The sequence below is a fragment of the Salmo salar genome, chromosome ssa05 (genome assembly GCF_905237065.1).
Source record: "Salmo salar chromosome ssa05, Ssal_v3.1, whole genome shotgun sequence".
NCBI lineage: Eukaryota > Metazoa > Chordata > Actinopteri > Salmoniformes > Salmonidae > Salmo > Salmo salar.
Genome location: NC_059446.1, coordinates 29,104,113 through 29,122,716, shown reverse-complemented (window position 1 = coordinate 29,122,716; position 18,604 = coordinate 29,104,113). Strand labels below are relative to the sequence as shown.

At 42.4% G+C, this 18,604-nt stretch overlaps 1 protein-coding gene across 1 annotated transcript in view; it reads right to left on the bottom strand.

The window, feature by feature from the left end:
* The window catches only part of LOC106604562 (leucine-rich repeat and immunoglobulin-like domain-containing nogo receptor-interacting protein 2), a 309,642-nt gene that overhangs the window by 235,024 nt on the left and 56,014 nt on the right, over positions 1-18,604 (bottom strand). The window contains exon 2 of the mRNA XM_014199313.2: positions 14,641-14,712. The gene's annotated coding sequence lies outside the window, so the exon portion shown is untranslated. The remainder of the gene's footprint in view (positions 1-14,640; positions 14,713-18,604) is intronic.

Sequence of the window (18,604 nt, the reverse complement as noted above, 5' to 3'; positions counted from 1 at the left end):
ATGAATAATGGAATATGCATATATGCATATTATTAATCATCCATGATTAATTGAATATGCATATATGTATATTATTAACCCATGAATAATGCAGATAATACATTAATGTAGGTTTAGATGCACTCCATAAATGTGTAATTTCACCCCATGTTTCTTCAAGGTCATTGTGAAGCCAGCTAATTTAGGGTGTTGCTTAAACAAACTAATGAATGGGTGGACTTGATGAGATTCCAAGTCAACTCAGCTCCCAGTCTCGTCACAAAAAAGAACTCCACTTGACGGTCTGTCAGTATTGTTAATAGATTATTCCACATCGTCTTCAATTAACTGCAACCTCAACACAATTACATTTTCAACACTCTTTTTTTCCCTTCCCTTGGTCTTCAGCTGAAGATATTCTGGAGACTACATGAGGACTAGAATCATTCCTTATCATGTTGAATATTCAGATCATTTGCCAGTCTCTCTCTTGGAACATTGCATTGTCAATCAAACCGTCACATCCCCTTTATTGGCTCGGCAACAAAAAGACACGTGTACAGCGAATACAAATCGACTGGAGAGAGCGAGAGAGAGAGAGAGAGAGAGAAAGAGAGAGAGCTAACTGAATGAGTTGGAGATGAAAGTCTTATAGATTACTAATGACAGATGGGCCACAATCTATCAATTTCTCATTGAGTGTTAGTGCCTAGGTAACTGGGTTTGATGCAGTATGAAAATGCTAGGATCCAAAGGGTAAAATACTCAGTCTCGACTAAATCAGATAAATACAATGATACGAGGCGTGATATTTGGTCAATTGAACAATACACTGTCACCAAGACCTTTTCAATCATGTCTCTGGAATAAGCCACAGTGGTGGTGGGTAACATTAGCCTTCCCACAATCCCCCACTCTCTCTGCGTCTGATGCAACCATATCTCAGGTGATTGATTATGTTGTCAGAAGGTGGGGGAAATTTCTGCATGACTTTTGCTATCCCTGCGCTCTAATTTGACCCGACAGGCAACAGATTTCTGCCAAGCTTTCTAAGTGACGTTAAGCTTCTTGGCACAGAACTTCGAGGTTCTAGCCAGAAGTTGAAGCCTGGCATGCCTTGGAGATACATTTTTGGGGAAGTGTTGGATCAATACAAACAATAATCACTCCCCTAACTGTCATTATGCTTGACTAGGTTTGAAAGAAGTGGAACTTTGAGCACTAAAATCCTGATGGATCTAAAGACCACAGCGTTCAAAGACCACAATTTATGGATTGCTATTATTGTACATTCACAGCCTTTTGCCATCAAACATCTATTTGCTTTTGTCCTTTCAAGTTATTTGACGCTAAAGTATATACTACTGAAATTACCTTTATTGAAGATACTGTCACAGAGCATCCACACCTAAATTCTTACAAAAATAACCACAACAAGAGGGGAAATACACCTCTTAAACCCCACTCACGCAACCAAAAAGTCTCAAAAGTACACTTTTTGATGGAAGTGGTCACAAGGACATTCTTGAGCCTGATTCCCCTTGACATGCATGCTGTTGGCTGATTTCCCTTGACACGCATGCTGTTGGCCTCTCAGTCATTCTCCCTCTCTGCCCCCCCCATTCTATCTCTCCAATGTTATCTTCCTCCTTCTCTAACAGCTCGCTAAGTGGCTGAATAAGGTATTTACGTTCAGTGTGCAGCTGCGTGACACCTAATGCATCCCTTCATGCTCTGCCACCTCGCTCACCCCATGGCACCATGCTGCTGACTGTCTGTTTTCTGGGAGATCCACCCATGTAGCACCTCAGCACTGCAGCTGGTATCCTACTCTAAAAGGCAAACGGGAGGTGGGATGCTGCCAGGGAAGGGATGATCTTGTGTGTTGAGATGTAGCACAACAAACAAAGGCATTGAGTTCATATAAGTAAATGGAACAGGTATGAAATGTAGTTCATATGAGCAAATGGAACAGGTATGAAATGGAACAGCTGTACGGTGTCCATTTTAGGACATCTGCACTAACTACACGCTACTCGGTTGGATGGAAGGTGGAATGCAGTTATGGAAGTGATGATCTTCCGTGTAGAGACAGAGCACACCAAATATATCCATTGAGTTCATATTATCAAATGAAACTGGTATGAAACAAGTGTCCACATACAGTGATCCATACAGTGATCCATGTTCCCCCTTTTTACCATCCAGTTTCCTCCTGGAGGTGTACAGCCTCATAAATGGTAAAAATATAATTTTCTTGTGTTGTCTGCCTGTCCCTGAAACCATATAATTTTCATATATCTAGGTTAGCTGTGATCAGTCTCGTTGGTGTTAGCTGTGATCAGTCTCGTTGGTGTCAGCTGTGATCAGTCTGGCTGGTGTTAGCTGTGATCAGTCTGGCTGGTGTTAGCTGTGATCAGTCTGGCTGGTGTTAGCTGTGATCAGTCTGGCTGGTGTTAGCTGTGATCAGTCTGGCTGGTGTTAGCTGTGATCAGTCTGGTGGGTGTATGCTTTGGAAGAGATTATAGGGCTAGATGACTTCTCCTGGGAAATAAAAAAGGGCAACCAGAACTTAAATATGTAAACAGATTATCTAGGTACCTCATTCAGGGCTGCAACTGTGTCATTTTCTGTTACTGCCTTCCCACCTGTATCTGAGCCCTCAGCTGTTATTATCCACCCTGATAGCACAGTGGGGCTTTGAGTCTCCTTTCATTTGCCTCCTATTGTAGAGGAGCTTTTACCAGGATATACAGACACTTCACACTGGGAAAACAGTAAATCCACTTTGATGAAAAGCTTGTTTTCTTCCTGCAGATTACAACTCAGGACCCAGCTGTCTAAATCTTCTTTCTACCACTTTGCCCGAGGCAGTAGTAAACCGGTCTCTAAGTCAAATTGAAGTTCTCACTCTTCATTGAAAGCCTGAGTACAAGTCGCACTGTTCGCACAAAATCTATAAAATAAACGTTTTATTAGCATGACAGCTACCTTCCACACTGGGCTATTCATCTTGACACATGACAACGGTGGAGAGAAGAGAACAAATTCAGCTTGGACAACAACACACGTGCATCTATTGAAGGAGCAACTTCCGTGAGACATACTAGTCAAACAGGAACTTTACTAACTGTTTAGGATGGGCAATTTGGTCACTTTGAAACATGAATCACTCCTACTCTCTTTGAGGAAGACTTTTCAATTTTGATTAGCCCAGCCCTCTTGAAACAGCCTCCTTATGCCATAGACCTGGGCTTAATCAGCATTTGCCAAAGGACGAGCTGCTAGGAGTCGTTTTCTTATGTCACACACAACTCTCTCAATCTGCGGCGCCCCTCTCTCCTCTCTTTCACTTCTTACTTTTTTCAACTGGAGATGCCGTGCTGCCATGACAACCAATCTCATCGAATATCTTTATGCTTTCGTATCAGGGAATGTAATGATTGTCAGCAGACGACGGAGGATCCCATCTGTTTATTTGGCCCAGCCAGGACCAATAACACACCGATGTAGAACAATGAACCCCCTTCAAAGACAGTCTGCAGCATAGGGAAGCTGAAGGATAGAGACCGAGACATGAGACCAAATCAGACCACCTCTAAATCTGGTGAGGTGGGGGTGGGGGGGTGGGATCTTGTCCTTGGGTCAGTAGAAGCCATGCAATTAAGGAACACAACTAGTTAATTAAACATTACAGTTCAATCAGCAAGTGAGTCACTAATGGGACACTAGGTGAGGAAAGTAATCACTTTCATTAAAATATCAGGGATATGGAAAAATACCCCAAGGCTTAAACAGTTAAAGATGGCAGAGATCTGGCCCATTGGATCAAATGGATATTACGTTAATGATCGTACATACTCCATTTACAGTCATTCAACAACTGATGTTTTTGGAATGTAGAGAGTGAGAAAATGGTGGGGCTGACATTTTCTTTTATTTACTGGCCAATAAGCGAAGACAATTAAATTGTGGACAGTGTCACTTTGTTCCTTGTAGCGCCTAAGAGAGAATGAGTGGAGAGGAGAAAAAGAAAACTCCGGGAAAGATTTACTGTTCAATTACAAACGCGTAGAAGAGTCATTGCCGGACTGTCGGAGTCGAGTACAGGAAGAGTCCAAATTTTACTTCAGGGACAGAGATATCCTCGTAGCCTTTGACAGTAAAAGAGGAAGAGAACAGTCATCCTATTAAAATTGCCAGTACTTCACAAAAGGAAAATAAAAGGTCTACGCTCAGAAGGACAAAGACAGTGTAGGCACAATCGGTTTTTATCTCAGAGCCGGGCTAGCTGGGCTATGTGTGGGGTTTACTGCTGAATTTCAATCATTTACAAGGACTGTTAGCATTTCTGCTGTGATCACCATATTTGGAAAGGTCAAAGTTCAGGTTGTTGAGAAAGAACACCAGTCTGGACTACAGCTACAATGTTTATACTGTAGTTTTAAAAGTTTGTCTAAAGCGTTCAGAACTGGAGAAGAAAAGCTTTTGATGAGCATTCTCTTGAAAATCTGAGGATAGAGAGCAGAGAGAGGCAAAATGATTGAAATGTTGCCTGATGATGTTAGGGTTGAGGATAGATCATTGGCCATAGGCCTCGAGACCAATCAATGCCCTTCCCCTTCTTTTCTTGGGAGAATACATGATTGATGAGCAGTAATGTCAGATTACCAAAACAATGTTTAAAAGATTGATAACAACACACTATTACCCCATGAATGATGACTGCCCTAAAATATGCCCTCTGGTGAACTGATTTCAGAGAATAGGCTATGAAACTGATCGAGTAATTAGTGGCCAATTAAAACACTAGACTGAGTTATTATTTTTGGGGGTGACACTTGCGTCGACATTGCCCATCTACTATTGTAATTATGCAGTGTTGCCTTGTTGTGTCTCAAATCTTAGATACGGTGAATTCGGAAAGTATTCAGACCCCTTGACTTTTTCCAAATTTTTGTAACGTTACAGCCTTATTCTAAAATTGATTAAATTGTTGTTGTTTTTCTCAATCTACACGCAATACCCCATAATGACTAAGTCCAAAACGTTTTTTAGACATTTTTGCAAATGTATTGAAAAAAACAACTTAAATATCACATTTACAAGTATTCAGACCTTTTACTCAGTACTTTGTTGAACCACCTTTGGCAGCTATGACAGCCTTGAGTCTTCTTGGGTATGACGTGACAAGCTTGGCACACCTGTATTTAGGGAGTTTCTCTCATCCTTCTCTGTCAGGTTAGATGGGATGCGTCACCGCGCAGCTATGTTTCTTATGGTCTGAGAGTCCTTTAGGTGCATTTTGGCAAACTCCAAGCGAGCTGTCATGTGCCTTTTACTGGCTTCCATCTGGCCACTCTACCATATATTCCTGATTGTTGGAGTGCTGCAGAGATGGTTGTCTTTCTGCAAGGTTCTCTCATCCCCACAGAGGACCTCTGAAGCGCTGTCAGAGTGACCATCGGATTATTGGTTACCTCCCTGACCAAGGCACTTCTCCCCCGATTCCACAGTTTGGCCGGGTGGCCAGCTCTAGCCAGAGTCGTGATGGTTCTAAACTTCTTCCATTTCAGAACGACGGAGGCCACTGTGTTCTTGTGGACCTTCAATGTGTACCCTTCCCCAGATCAATGCCTCGACACAATCGTGTCTCGGAGCTCTACAGACAATTCCTTCGACCTCATGGCTTGGTTTTTGCTCTGACATGCATTGTCAACTGTGGGACCTTATATAGACAGATGTGTGCCTTTCCAAATCATGTCCAATCAATCAAATTTACCATAGGTGGTCTCCAATCAAGTTGTAGAAACATCTCAAGGATGATAAATTGAAACAGGATGCACCTGAGCTCAATTTAATTCTCATAGCAAAGGGTCTGAGTACTTATGTAAGTAAGGTCTTTCTGTAAGTAAGGTCTTTCTTTATAAATTTGCAAACATCCCTAAAAACCTGTTTTCGCTTTGTCATTATTGGGTATTTAATCCAGTTCAGAATAAGGCTGTAGTGTAACAAAACATGGAAACAGAGAAGGGGTCTGAATACTTTCCGAATGCACTGTATATCAGTCACATCATTAAATCCTAATCCTTCACCAAGCAACGACCAATCTACAAGCACTTCTAAGGCAAAAAAAACCCTATGATTAAACTCCTCCCCTAAACAGTATTTACCAGCGAGCAATACCTTAAGGAATTTACAATATAAGCCTTTTTTGAATGCAGTAGATCAACACAGCATGTTTTTCCCTCCTCCGTCTCCTGAATGCTGGGTGGTGTGGTGTTAGTGCATGTGTGTTGTAGAGAGAGAGATTAAGAGCGAGAGAGAGAGTTGTGTAATGTAGTGCAGTAGTGCAGCGGTGGATGGCTGGGTCGTGTGCACTCTCTCAGCCTCCATTATCTCACCAGGCCCTCCGCCATACATTGGCAGTCGAAGGCCCCTGCTCTTCAAACATGCATGTAGGAACCGCTCCAGGTAATGTTCACTAATTGTGTGGAGAAAACTGCGGCCTGAAAAATGCATGGTGAAAGGCAGGGGGAGGAAGAGGGAGGAAGATGGAAAAGACGGGATGGATGGAGGGATGGAGGGAGGAGGAAGGGATGGAGGAAAAGGAAGGAAGTGGTGAGAAAAGGAAATGGTGGGAGGGAAGGGGAAGGGAGATAGAAGAAGAAGGGTACACAGAGATAGTGGAGATGGAGAGACAGAGAAAGAGATGGCAAAGGGATAGAGCAAAGGAAAGGAGTCACACTGAAAATCCCTGGTCAATTTGCCAGTGAGCGTGTTCAGTATCATTCCTCGTGTTTTGGTTAATTCAACGAGTAACTCTCAAACCCTCTCTCTTGCACGCAACATGCATACAAAATATATTTTCCCCTTTAAGTAAATCTGTCCGCCATACAATCTGGTGGGCTTTTTTCCCCTTTTATTCTCAGCTTTCAATTTAAATTACATAATGAGGTTTTTGTAACAAAATGGGCTTTTTTTTATGCTTCTGCATGCTTGTGTTATAGTTTTGTTTCTACAATGTTCAAATGTTCCGACTGTCACTAAGAACTTTTCACATACTCGTTGACCCCAGACAGCTAAATTTACAACCTTTTCCTCTTACTGCACCCTGCATTTAGCATTTAGCCCATAGTGCTTGGGTTAAAGAAGCAAAAACTGCTCCCTATCACTTGTTCATTGCTTTGGAGTCTACACCTAATGCAAATACCATTTCCTAATGAAAGGAACCAAAGGGGGACAAAAGTGCTGCCCTTTGAATTTAACAATCACCTTTCAAATTATCTTCCCACGTGGAATTCAGTCCCAATGCAATTTGTCTCCATTGAACTAGCTGGGTAGGCCAGAAAACAGAGATAAACCCAATGTTGGAACCCCGATAAGCCCAATGTACACTACATGATTAAAAGTACGTGGACACCTATTCATCAAACATCTCATTCCAAAATCATGGGAATTAATATGAGGTTGGTCCCCCCTTTGCTGCTATAACAGCCTTCACTCTTCTGGGAAGGCTTTCCACTAGATGTTGGAACTCTGCTACAGGGACGTACTTCTATTCACCCACAAGAGCAATAGTGAGGTCGGCACTGATGTTGGGCTATTAAGCCTGGCTCGCAGGTGTTCGATGGGGTTGAGGTCAGTGCTCTGTGCAGGCCAGTCAAGTTCTTCCACACCGATCGACAAACCATTTCAGTATGGGCCTTGTTTTGTGAACATGGGCATTGTCAGGCTGAAACAGGAAAGGGCCTTGCCACGATGTTGGAAACACAGAATCGTCTAGAATGTCATTGTATGCTGTAGCGTTAAGATTTCCCTTCACTGGAGCTAAGGGGCCAAGCCTGAACCACGAAAAACAGCCCCAGACCACTATTCACCCTCCACCAAACTTTACAATTGGCACTATGCATTGGGACAGGTAGTGTTCTCCTGGCATCCTCCAAATCTAGATTCGTCTGTCGGACTGCAGATGGTGAAGTGTGATTCATCACTCCAGAGAACGTGTTTCCACTGCTCCAGAGTCCAATGGCAGCAAGCTTTACACCACTCCAGCCGATGCTCCAGCATTGTGATCTTAGGCTTGTGTGCGGCTGCTCTGCCATCGAAACCCATTTCCTGAAGCTGCCGTCGAACAGTTATTGTGCTGAAGTTGCTTCCAGAGAACATTTGTAACTCTGTAGTGAGAGATGCAACAGAGAGCAGATGATTTAACCACACTTCAACACTCGGCGGTCCCATTCTGTGAGCTTGTGTGGCTTAACCGTTGCTGCTCCTACACGTTTCCACTTCACAATAACTGCACTTACAGTTGACCGGGGCAGCTCTAACAGGAAATAATTTTGACAAACTGATTTGTTGGAAAGGTGGCATCCTAAGACAGGGCCACATTGAAAGTCACTGAAATCCTCAGTAAGGCCATTCTACTGCCAATGTTTGTCTATGGAGATCGCATGAATGTGTGCTCGATTATATACACCTGTCAGCAACGAGTGTGGATGAAATAGCCAAATCCATTAATTTGAAGGGGTCCACATACTTTTGTATATATAGTGTAGGTAGCCCGATAAGCCCAATGTAGGTAGCCTGATAAACCCAATGTAGGTAGCCCGATAAGCCCAATGTAGCGAGTACGGTAAGCCCAATGTAGGTAGCCCGATTAGCTAAATGTAGGTAGCCATATAAGCCCAATGTAGTTAGCCCGATAAACCCAATGTAGTAATCCCGATAAGCCCAAAGCAAACAATACACAAGCGGTGGATTTAGTAGGATTGTCTCGTAACAAAAAAGTGGGATTCTTTTTTCTCTTTCTTGTGATGGCAGGAGATTTTCATTTCCTCGACTGTCATATTGCATGAACAGTTGAAGTCGGAAGTTTACATAGACTTAGGTTGGAGTCATTAAAACTCATTTTTTCAACCACTCCACAAATTTCTTGTTAACAAACTGTGGTTTTGACAAGTTGGTTAGGACATCTACTTTGTGCATGACACAAGTAATTTTTCCAACAATTATTTGCAGACAGATTATTTCACATACAATTCACCGTATCACAATTCCAGTGGGTCAGAAGTTTACATACACTGAGATGACTGTGCCTTTAAACAGCTTGGAAAATTCCAGAAAATGATGCCATGGCTTTAGAATCTTCTGATAGGCTAATTGACATCATTTGAGTCAATTGGAGGTGTACCTGTGGATGTATTTCAAGGCCTTCAAACTCAGTGCCTCTTTGCTTGACATCATGGGCAAATCAAAAGAAACCAGCCAAGACCTCAGAAAAATAATGGTACACCTCCACAAGTCTGGTTCATACTTTGGAGCAATTTCCAAACGCCTGAAGGTACCACGTTCATCTGTACAAACAATACCACAGAAGAATAAACACCATGGGACCACACAGCCGTCATACCGCTCAGGAAGGAGATGCGTTCTGTCTCCTAGAGATTAACGTACTTTGGTGAGAAAAGTGCAGATCAATCCCAGAACAACAGCAAAGGACCTTGTGAAGATGTTGTAGGAAACCGGTACAAAAGTATCTATATCCACAGTAAAACGAGTCCTATATCGACATAACCTGAAAGGCCGCTCAGCAAGGAAGAAGCCACTGCTCCAAAACCGCCATAAAAAAATCCAGACTATGGTTTACAACTGCACATGGAGACAAAGATCGTACTTTTTGGAGAAATGTCCTCTGGTCTGATAAAACAAAAATAGAACTGTTTGGCCATAATGACCATCGTTATGTTTGGAGGAAAAAAGGGGATGCTCGCAAGCCGAAGACCACCATCTCAACTGTGAAGCACGGGGGGGGGGGCAGCATCATGTTGTGGGGGTGCTTTGCTGCAGAAGGGACGGGTACACTTCACAAAATAGATGGCATCATGAGGGAGGAAAATTATGTGGATATATTGAAGCAACATCTCAAGACATCAGCCAGGAAGTTAAAACTTGGTCGCAAATGGGTCTTCCAAATGGACAGTGACCCCAAGCACACTTCCAAAGTTGTGGCAAAATGGCTTAAGGACAACAAGTGAGAATCTTGTGGAAGGCTACCTGAAACGTTTGACCAAAGATACAGTTTAAAGGCAATGCTACCAAATACTAATTGAGCGTATGTAAACGTCTGACCCACTGGGAATGTGATGAAAAAATGTTAAGCTGAAATAAATCATTCTCTCTATTATTATTCTGACATTTCACATTCTTAAAATACAGTGGTGATCCTAACTGACCTAAGACGGGGAATTTTTACTAGGATTAAATGTCAGGAATTGTGAAAAACTGAGTTTACATGTATTTGGCTAAGGTTTATGTAAACTTCCGACTTCAACTGTAAATATACTCAGGTATAATGTAATAGAAATTACTATATGCAGTACAGAGCCGCAAATATGATTGTCATGTTCTAATAATAGGCAAAGCTGGCTGACTGTAACATAATATTACCCCATTGATTATTGTTATTCAAATACTACTGTGTTATGCATTATCTGTTATATGCAGTGTTGTAGTTCTTAAGGCGGCAGGTAGCCTAGTGGTTTGAGCATTGGACTAGTAACCGAAAAGTTGGATCGAATTCCCGAGCAGACAAGGTAAAAATCTGTCATTCTGCACCTGAACAAGGCAGTTAACCCACTGTCACAGGTGTCGTAAGGATTTGACCAAAATGCAGCGGGAATGTGTATACTCATCTTCTTTTATTCGGCAGAAAGAAGGAAAAACAAAAGTATACAAAAATAACAACGATAAACAGTCTTGTCAGGCACACAGCTAAACAAGAAACAACTACCCACAAATCCAATAGAAAAACACCCCTCTTAAATGGGACCTTCAATTAGAAGCAACTAGGAGCAGCTGCTTCCAATTGAAGGTCAACCCAACAAACACCACATAGAAATAGACATACTAGAACACCACATAGAAATAGACTAACAAGAACATAGCCCAACAAACCCCGAAACACTCTAAACAAACACACCCTGCCACGTCCTGACCAAACTACAATAACAAATAACCCCTTATACTGGTCAGGACGTGACACCCACTGTTCCTAGGCTGTCATTGAAAATAAGAATTTGTTCTTAACTGACTTGCCTAGTTAAATAAAGTAAAACAACTTTAAAGTACTACTTTATTCATTCTTTGGGGTATCTGGACTGTACTTTACTATTCATATCTTTGTCAACTTTTACTTCACTACATTCCTAAAAAAAAAAGTATGTACTTTTTACTCCATACATTTTCCCTGACACCCAAAAAAACCCGTTACATTTTGACAGGAAAATGGTCCAATTCACACTCTTATCAAGAGAACATCCCTGGTCATCCCTACTGCCTGATCTGGCGGACTCACTGAATGAAAAGGATTTGTCTGTAAATTATGTCTGAGTGTTGGAGTGTGCCCTTGGCTATCTGTCAATAAAAAAATAACAAGATAATTGTGCCCTCTGGTTTGCTTAATATAAGGAATTTTAAATGGTTTATACTTTTACTTGTACTTTTGATACTTAAGTACATTTTAGCAATTCCATTTACTTTTGATACTTAAGTATATTTAAAACCAAATACGTTTACTCAAGTAGTATTTTACTGGCGGACTTTCAATTTTACTTGAGTCCTTTTCTATTAAGGTATCTTTACTTTTACTCAAGTATGACAATGGAGTACCCCTGGTTATATGCTGCTTTTAACGGATGAACATGAGGTGCTAATTTGATATAGGGTGCCCAGATACAACGTCTAATAGGTTTCAGCGTCTTCTAAGGTAGTAAGAAGCTTTTTTCCTACCATGGCTTTAAGGCTTCCATCTCCACAGGAGGAGGATGCTCACGAGGGGCATTATGGGGGAGATTTCCCTGCAGCATTTGCTGTAATGTTGCCGCTGAGCCGCGGTAGAGCCGCCCGTCCTTTAGAGATCATTGCCCATGTTCAATGGTCTCCTCAAAGGCTTTAGCTGGGTTTAAAACAGTAGTACGGCTGCTGATTACCAATAGTGCTGCTGTCGCGTCACTACATTCCCTCACAGGAGAAAAAAAGATAAGGGAGCGCTCTAAAAATAACAACAGCTGATGAAGTGAAATGTGCAAAGATGTGATTAGCAGCTTACCGTGACAGGTAAATATCTGTATTAGGGTTTAGGATATGCATACTCCTAAGGTATAGTATACATTCAATGACATTTTCAGATGTAGGATCTTAATTTGAGCCAGTTTGCTACAGCAGGAAAATAATTCCACAGCAGGAAAGGTGAATTATTTTGTGGATTTTAATTAATGGACATTTTCTGTAGGAGTTGAGCCATTTTTAATTACGGAAAAACAAGTCTGAAGTGTTAAAGTGGAAATTATAAACTTTATAAGCCTTTTTAAACATTGAATAGTCTACAAGTTTGCATTTCTTGCTGTGCAGGACATTTCGCAGCAACAACAGGGATCAAATTATGGTCCTTTTAGTCCATCCTGGAGCATTGTGGTTGTCTTGGTATAGATGTTCCCCCAAAACAAACCAGACACTGTTATAATTCCAACATCAAAGTTGATTGTTGTTATAGGATGTTATCAGAGAGAACATTGGGTTTTCCTCTCACATTTGAATTCTGCCATTGCCTTCATCAAAGGGGACCCATGCTCCAATTTTAGTCAGTGACAGCCTTATTAATCTTTTACAGGGCACATCTATTTGTATTTCAGATAGCAAACTTTATCTGGCTACAAAACAGGAAATTCATATCCCCAGCATCTGTATGGATGTAAAATACAGGGATTACTGTAGGTGCATGTGTGTCATTTTTACTGCTATCGACCTATTTATGGCATTGAGCCTGTAACAGTGATGCGGGGCCTTCAGTTTCGGGACAAACGCTCTTTGCAGAGTTCTTTTTCCTTTTTAGAAGAAGTATAGCATACTACATTACCATAAGTATGTGGACACTTATTCGTCAAACATCTCATTCCAAAATCATCGGCATTAATATGAGGTTGGTCCCCCCTTTGCTGCTATAACAGCCTTCACTCTTCTGGGAAGGCTTTCCACTAGATGTTGGAACATTGCTACCGGGACGTACTTCTATTCACCCACAAGAGCAATAGTGAGGTCGGGCACTGATGTTGGGCTATTAAGCCTGGCTCGCAGGTGTTCGATGGGGTTGAGGTCAGTGCTCTGTGCAGACCAGTCAAGTTCTTCCACATCGATCTCGACAAACCATTTCAGTACGGGCCTCGCTTTGTGCACATGGGCATTGTCAGGCTGAAACAAGAAAGGGCCTTGCCACGAAGTTGGAAACACAGAATCATCTAGAATGTCATTGTATGCTGTAGCGTTAAGATTTCCCTTCACTGGAGCTAAGGTGCCAAGCATGAACCATGAAAAACAGCTCAGACCACTATTCCTCCACCAAACTTTACAGTTCGTACTATCCATTGGGACAGGTAGCGTTCTCCTGGCATCCTCCAAATCTAGATTTGTCCGTCGGACTGCACGATGGTGAAGCGTGATCCATCACTACAGGGAACGTGTTTCCACTGCTCCAGAGTCCAATGGCAGCAAGCTTTACACCACTCCAGTCGACGCTTGACATTGAACAGAGTGATCTTAGGCTTGTGTGCGGCTGCTCTGCCATCGAAACCCATTTCACGAAGCTGCTGTCGAACAGTTATTGTGCTGACATTGCTTTAACCTATTGTAAAAACACCCCTGCACACTGCAGTCATCAATGGAAAGAAAACACATTATTATTATTGTAGAATCAGTGACTTTCTTACTCTCTGACACCAATATAAACAGAGAAAAACGGGTATAAACTCTCAGTACAGGAGTAATTGGCTGTGTGCTGTGCCAGTGTCTCTGTCCCAATGTACAATGTCCTACCATTCCCAGTACAATGTGGGAACATAGAATGCATAGTCACTTTAACCATATCTACATGTACATACTACCTCAATCAGCCTGACTAACCGGTGTCTGTATGTAGCCTCACTACTTTTATAGCCTCACTACTGTATATAGCCTGTCTTTTTACTGTTGTTTTATTTCTTTACTTACCTATTGTTCACCTAATACCTTTTTTGCACTATTGGTTAGAGCCTGTAAGTAAGCATTTTACTGTAAGGTCTACACCTGTTGTATTCGGCGCACGTGACAAATAAACTTTGATTTGACTTGACATATGGATGTCAAGGCTGTGTCATTTTTTAATTTGCTTCCACTGTTAGCATGCATATATTAGTATTTGAAACCTGTGTGAAGACACACACACACACACACACACACACACACACACACACACACACCTTTGAAAAGCCACCCACTGCTTTTTCCTTTTCTTATAACAAGCAGTAACAACAAGGGTGAAGAGGCAAAACATAGCAGATTGAAGTTGCTTTTAATCAACTCTGACTATATCGCACATCTTCCCCCTTAATCGGTGCTGCCAAGTAGAAAATATATTTTTTTCTTCTGTAATAAAGTATTTAGTGGCTGTGGCCAATTGTGTACAGTCTATGATTAACTTACATTTTTTGGTGGGGCTATGACGCCAAGGATGAATAATCAGGGCAAACTTGACTATCAAAATATGTAATCATAGTGTGAATATTGTGCCGTTTTAGCCCTCTGGACGAATCTACCCCTGCATAACACTGACGTAACCAGGCAACTTACCATATCAAAACATGGGCGGACAACATGGTTCCTTTCTGGCTAGAGAAGATGAGGGACCATTGAAGAGTCAGTCTGAAAGGCAGAGAAAGAGAAGGGCAGAGTTAGTGTCAGGATATCCTTAATGGTTGAGATGATATGTTAATGGTAGGAGAGCTCAGAGATTTAGCCTGTCAGTTCACTGGACACGAAGTCATCCAAGAGCTTTCCAACAGTGTCTAGCGACTTCTCTCGAGAGCCATTATTTCTTAAAAGACGGAGAATGAGATAAAATACGCAGACTGTAGAGTTTACAATAGAGTGAACTAAAAAACAATAGAGAACTAAATAACACTAGAGTGAACTAAAAAACGTAATGAGAATGAAACAAACAGGCACATTTATTTATTTTTCTTACATTTTTTTAGATTGATTTCCTACCACACATTAGATAGTGTTGGTTAGATACACTGTCGTTGTGCAGAATGGAGATTTTTAAAATGTGACTTGAAGTTTCCCTGACCCATATTAAGCCTAAGCCTGGACTAAAAACCATGCCTATGGAATTGCTCCGTTGAAAAATGTGTTTTATTCCAGGCCCATGTGTTTAACCTGTCATGGAAACCAGCCTTTAGAACTAAAGTACAGTATATTCTCCTCTGGAAATTATCCTGCATCTAACAACCAGCTATGTGTTACCTTGTTATTTCCTCCACAGCAAATGTTATTATACGACAGCATAGTCGTGGAACGCCATGCCCTCATTACTGCTAAACTGTTTTGAATATCTGACAGTGATATGGCCATTGATCTCCTCTTTTCGTATTGCACTTGGCAGCTTCGTGCTCTTTATATTTCCCACCCCAACATAACCACGTCTCTTATGTTTCACCGTGTTGCATTTGAAATGAAGAGAAAAGACAGAATAGAAAAAGTCTGCCTCTCACTGAAAATATAAAAAGGGGAGACTTTTTGACAGTCTCAGGGTAAAAATGAGCTCACTTGCACTGTTGCCCGGAAAGTTATGAGCCAGCAGAAATGTGTATGACAGGTAGAGTGAAATAGAGCAGAGGCTTTCTGACACAAGCCTTTTAATGACTGGGTCTAGTTTTTGGTAGCTTTTCTTTACGCCTTTAAAAGGTAGCCTGCAGAGGTTTCAGCGTGCAGACTGGTGGGGTTTGGCACAGGTGGATGGACACAGCTGCTGGCTCCGTCTGGCTATGTCTGGCCCCACTCTCATCCCCCAGAGAGAGGGATAGACAGGGGGAGGAAGGGATGGATGGATGAGGGGAAGGATGGTGTCTGTAATGGTTGGGGGATAGGGTGGGCAGCCAGACTAAGACTGTCATGGCGGTGCCCTAGAATTGGGCTTGAGATCTTCACTCGTCAATGACTCTGTCCCCCAGTGGAGAAGGCTCAGAGGAGAGAGGTTGCCCAGATTGTGAGGCATTCATATGGGTGGGGAGAAGGTTGGTGGTTCAGGGGGCTCAGTTGGCTGGAATGTGGTGCTTGCAACACCAGGGTTGTGGGATTGATTCCCACCTGGGCGAAATACTGAATCTGTTCTGCAAGTTGCTATGAATTAAAGTGTCTGTCAATTGACCATAATGTTAAGTGTTTCCATTGTTATCTGTTTCCATTCTAGCTGGACTCTGTCGATGAGGATACTATCTAAATTTATTTTCAGTCCACCCACTACAGAGCCAACAGCCAATAAAGAGCATAGCCCAACACAAGTGCTGGTCAATTGAAAAGGATTACTCATTGAAAATACACAGGCTTGCCTCTGTTAGGGCTGAAGTATGTTAGAGAGGGCTGGGAGGAAAGTACTGTTATTTTCTAGCTAGCTCCATCTACATTTCAGCCCCAAACAGGCTTTCCCCAAGTGTGCTAATCATCTTGCGAGTCTCTCCTCACCCAAAGGCCTGCATGGGGTCCATCTTTTAACTCAACACCATGGAGATTTTCCATTCAGCCACTCTCTCTCTGCTATGGCCCACTGCATAGTCTCTGCTGTCCTGGAGCTTTGCAGCATTTTGCAGTTTCTGGCCCTGCATACCTTACCTCCCTCCCTCCTGTTTCCCTTCTTTCTCTATCTATATTTCACTCCATTATTCTCTTTGTGTTCTCTTTCGCTCATCAAATCTCATTGTTTCACTCATTCTCTCTCTTCCTCGGTTCAGTGTGAATGTGATTGTGCATTCTCGTTCCACAGATTCAGCCAGACTCTGCTCGATATAGGATTGCATTGTAGTGCAGTTTTCCGTATTGTAGTTTTGATTGTATTTCAAATTCTCTCTCTATGTGAACTTCTCATAGTTGTAGAGGCTTGCATGGCTCAAAGACCCTATGAGCTATGCCAGAGGATAGGTTATTATACTAGTAGTAGTAGTTCTCTATGTTAGAGATTGGATGTTGTGTTGAAAGATTTGTTGCTACAGTAGAAAACACAATGCTCCAAAGTCCATTAAAGACGGCTCCTGCAGGTCACTCACAATCAAAAGAAACTTTATTTTGTCACATGCGCCAAATACAACAAGTGTAGACCTTACAGTGAAATGCTTACTTACAAGCCCTTAACCAACAGGGTAGTTCAAGAACAGTTAAGAAAATATTTACCAAATAAACTAAATTAAAAAATGATAAAAAGTAACACAATAACGAGGCTATGTATATGGGGTACCGGTACCGAGTCAGTGTGCGGAGGTACAGGTTAGTTGAAGTCATTTGTACATGTAGGTAGGGGTGAAGTGACTAGGAATAGATAATAAATAGCAAGTAGCAGAAGTGTACAAAACAAATGGAGGGGGGGGGGCAATGTAAAAATGTCAATATTCCGGTGGCCATTTTATTAATTGTTCAGCAGTCTTATGGCTTGGGGTTAGAAGCTGTTAGGTAACCTTTTGGTCCTAGACTTCGGTACCGCTTGCCGTGCGGTAGCAGAGAAAACAGTCCATGACTTGGGTGACTGGAGCCACTGATCATATTATGGGCATTCCTCTGACACTGCATATTATGGATTGCAGGAAGCTTGTCTCCAGTGATGTACAGGGCCGTACGCACTACCCTCTGTAGCGCCTTACGGTCAGATGCCGAGCAGTTGCCATACATGTACTAGGCGGTGATTGAACTGGTCAGAATACTCTCGATGGTTGTCGGGTAGAACTTTTTTAGGATCTGGGGACCCATGACAAATCTTTTCAGTCTCCGAGGGGGAAAAGGTTTTGTCGTGCACTCTTCACGACTGTCTTAGTGTGTTTGGACCGTGATAGTTTTTTGGTGATGTGGACACCAAGGAACTTGAATCTCTCGACCCACTCCACTACAGCCCGGTGATGTGAATGGGGGTCTGTTCGGCCAGCCTTTTCCTGTAGTCCATGATCAGCTCCTTTGTCTTGTTCACATTGAGGGAGAGGGTGTTGTCCTGGCACAACACTGACAGTTCTCTGACCTCCTCGAAAAAGGCTGTCTCATCGTTGTCGGGGATCAGGCCTACTACTGTTGTGTCGTCAGCAAACGTAATGATGGTGTTGGAGTCGTGTTCGGCCTCACAGTCATGGGTGAACAGGGAGTACAGGAGGGGACTAAGTACACACCCCTGAGGGGCCCCAGTGTTGAGGATCAGCATGGCAGATGTGTTGTTGCCTACCCTTAACACCTGGGGGTGGCCCATCAGGAAGTCCACCTCCCACTTGCAGAGGGAGTTGTTTAGTCCCAGGGTCCTTAGCTTAGTGATGAGCTTCATGGGCACTATGGTGTTGAATGCTGATCTGTAGTCAATGAACAGCAATCTCACAGAGGTGTTCCTTTTGTCCAGGTGAGAAAGGGCAGTGTGGAGCGAGATTAAGAATGCATCATCTGTGGATCTGTTGGGGCAGTATGCGAATTGGAGTGAGTCTAGGGTATCCAGGAGGATGCTGTTGATATTAACCATGACCAGCCTTTCAAAGCACTTCATCTCTACCGACGTGAGGGCTACAGGGCGGTA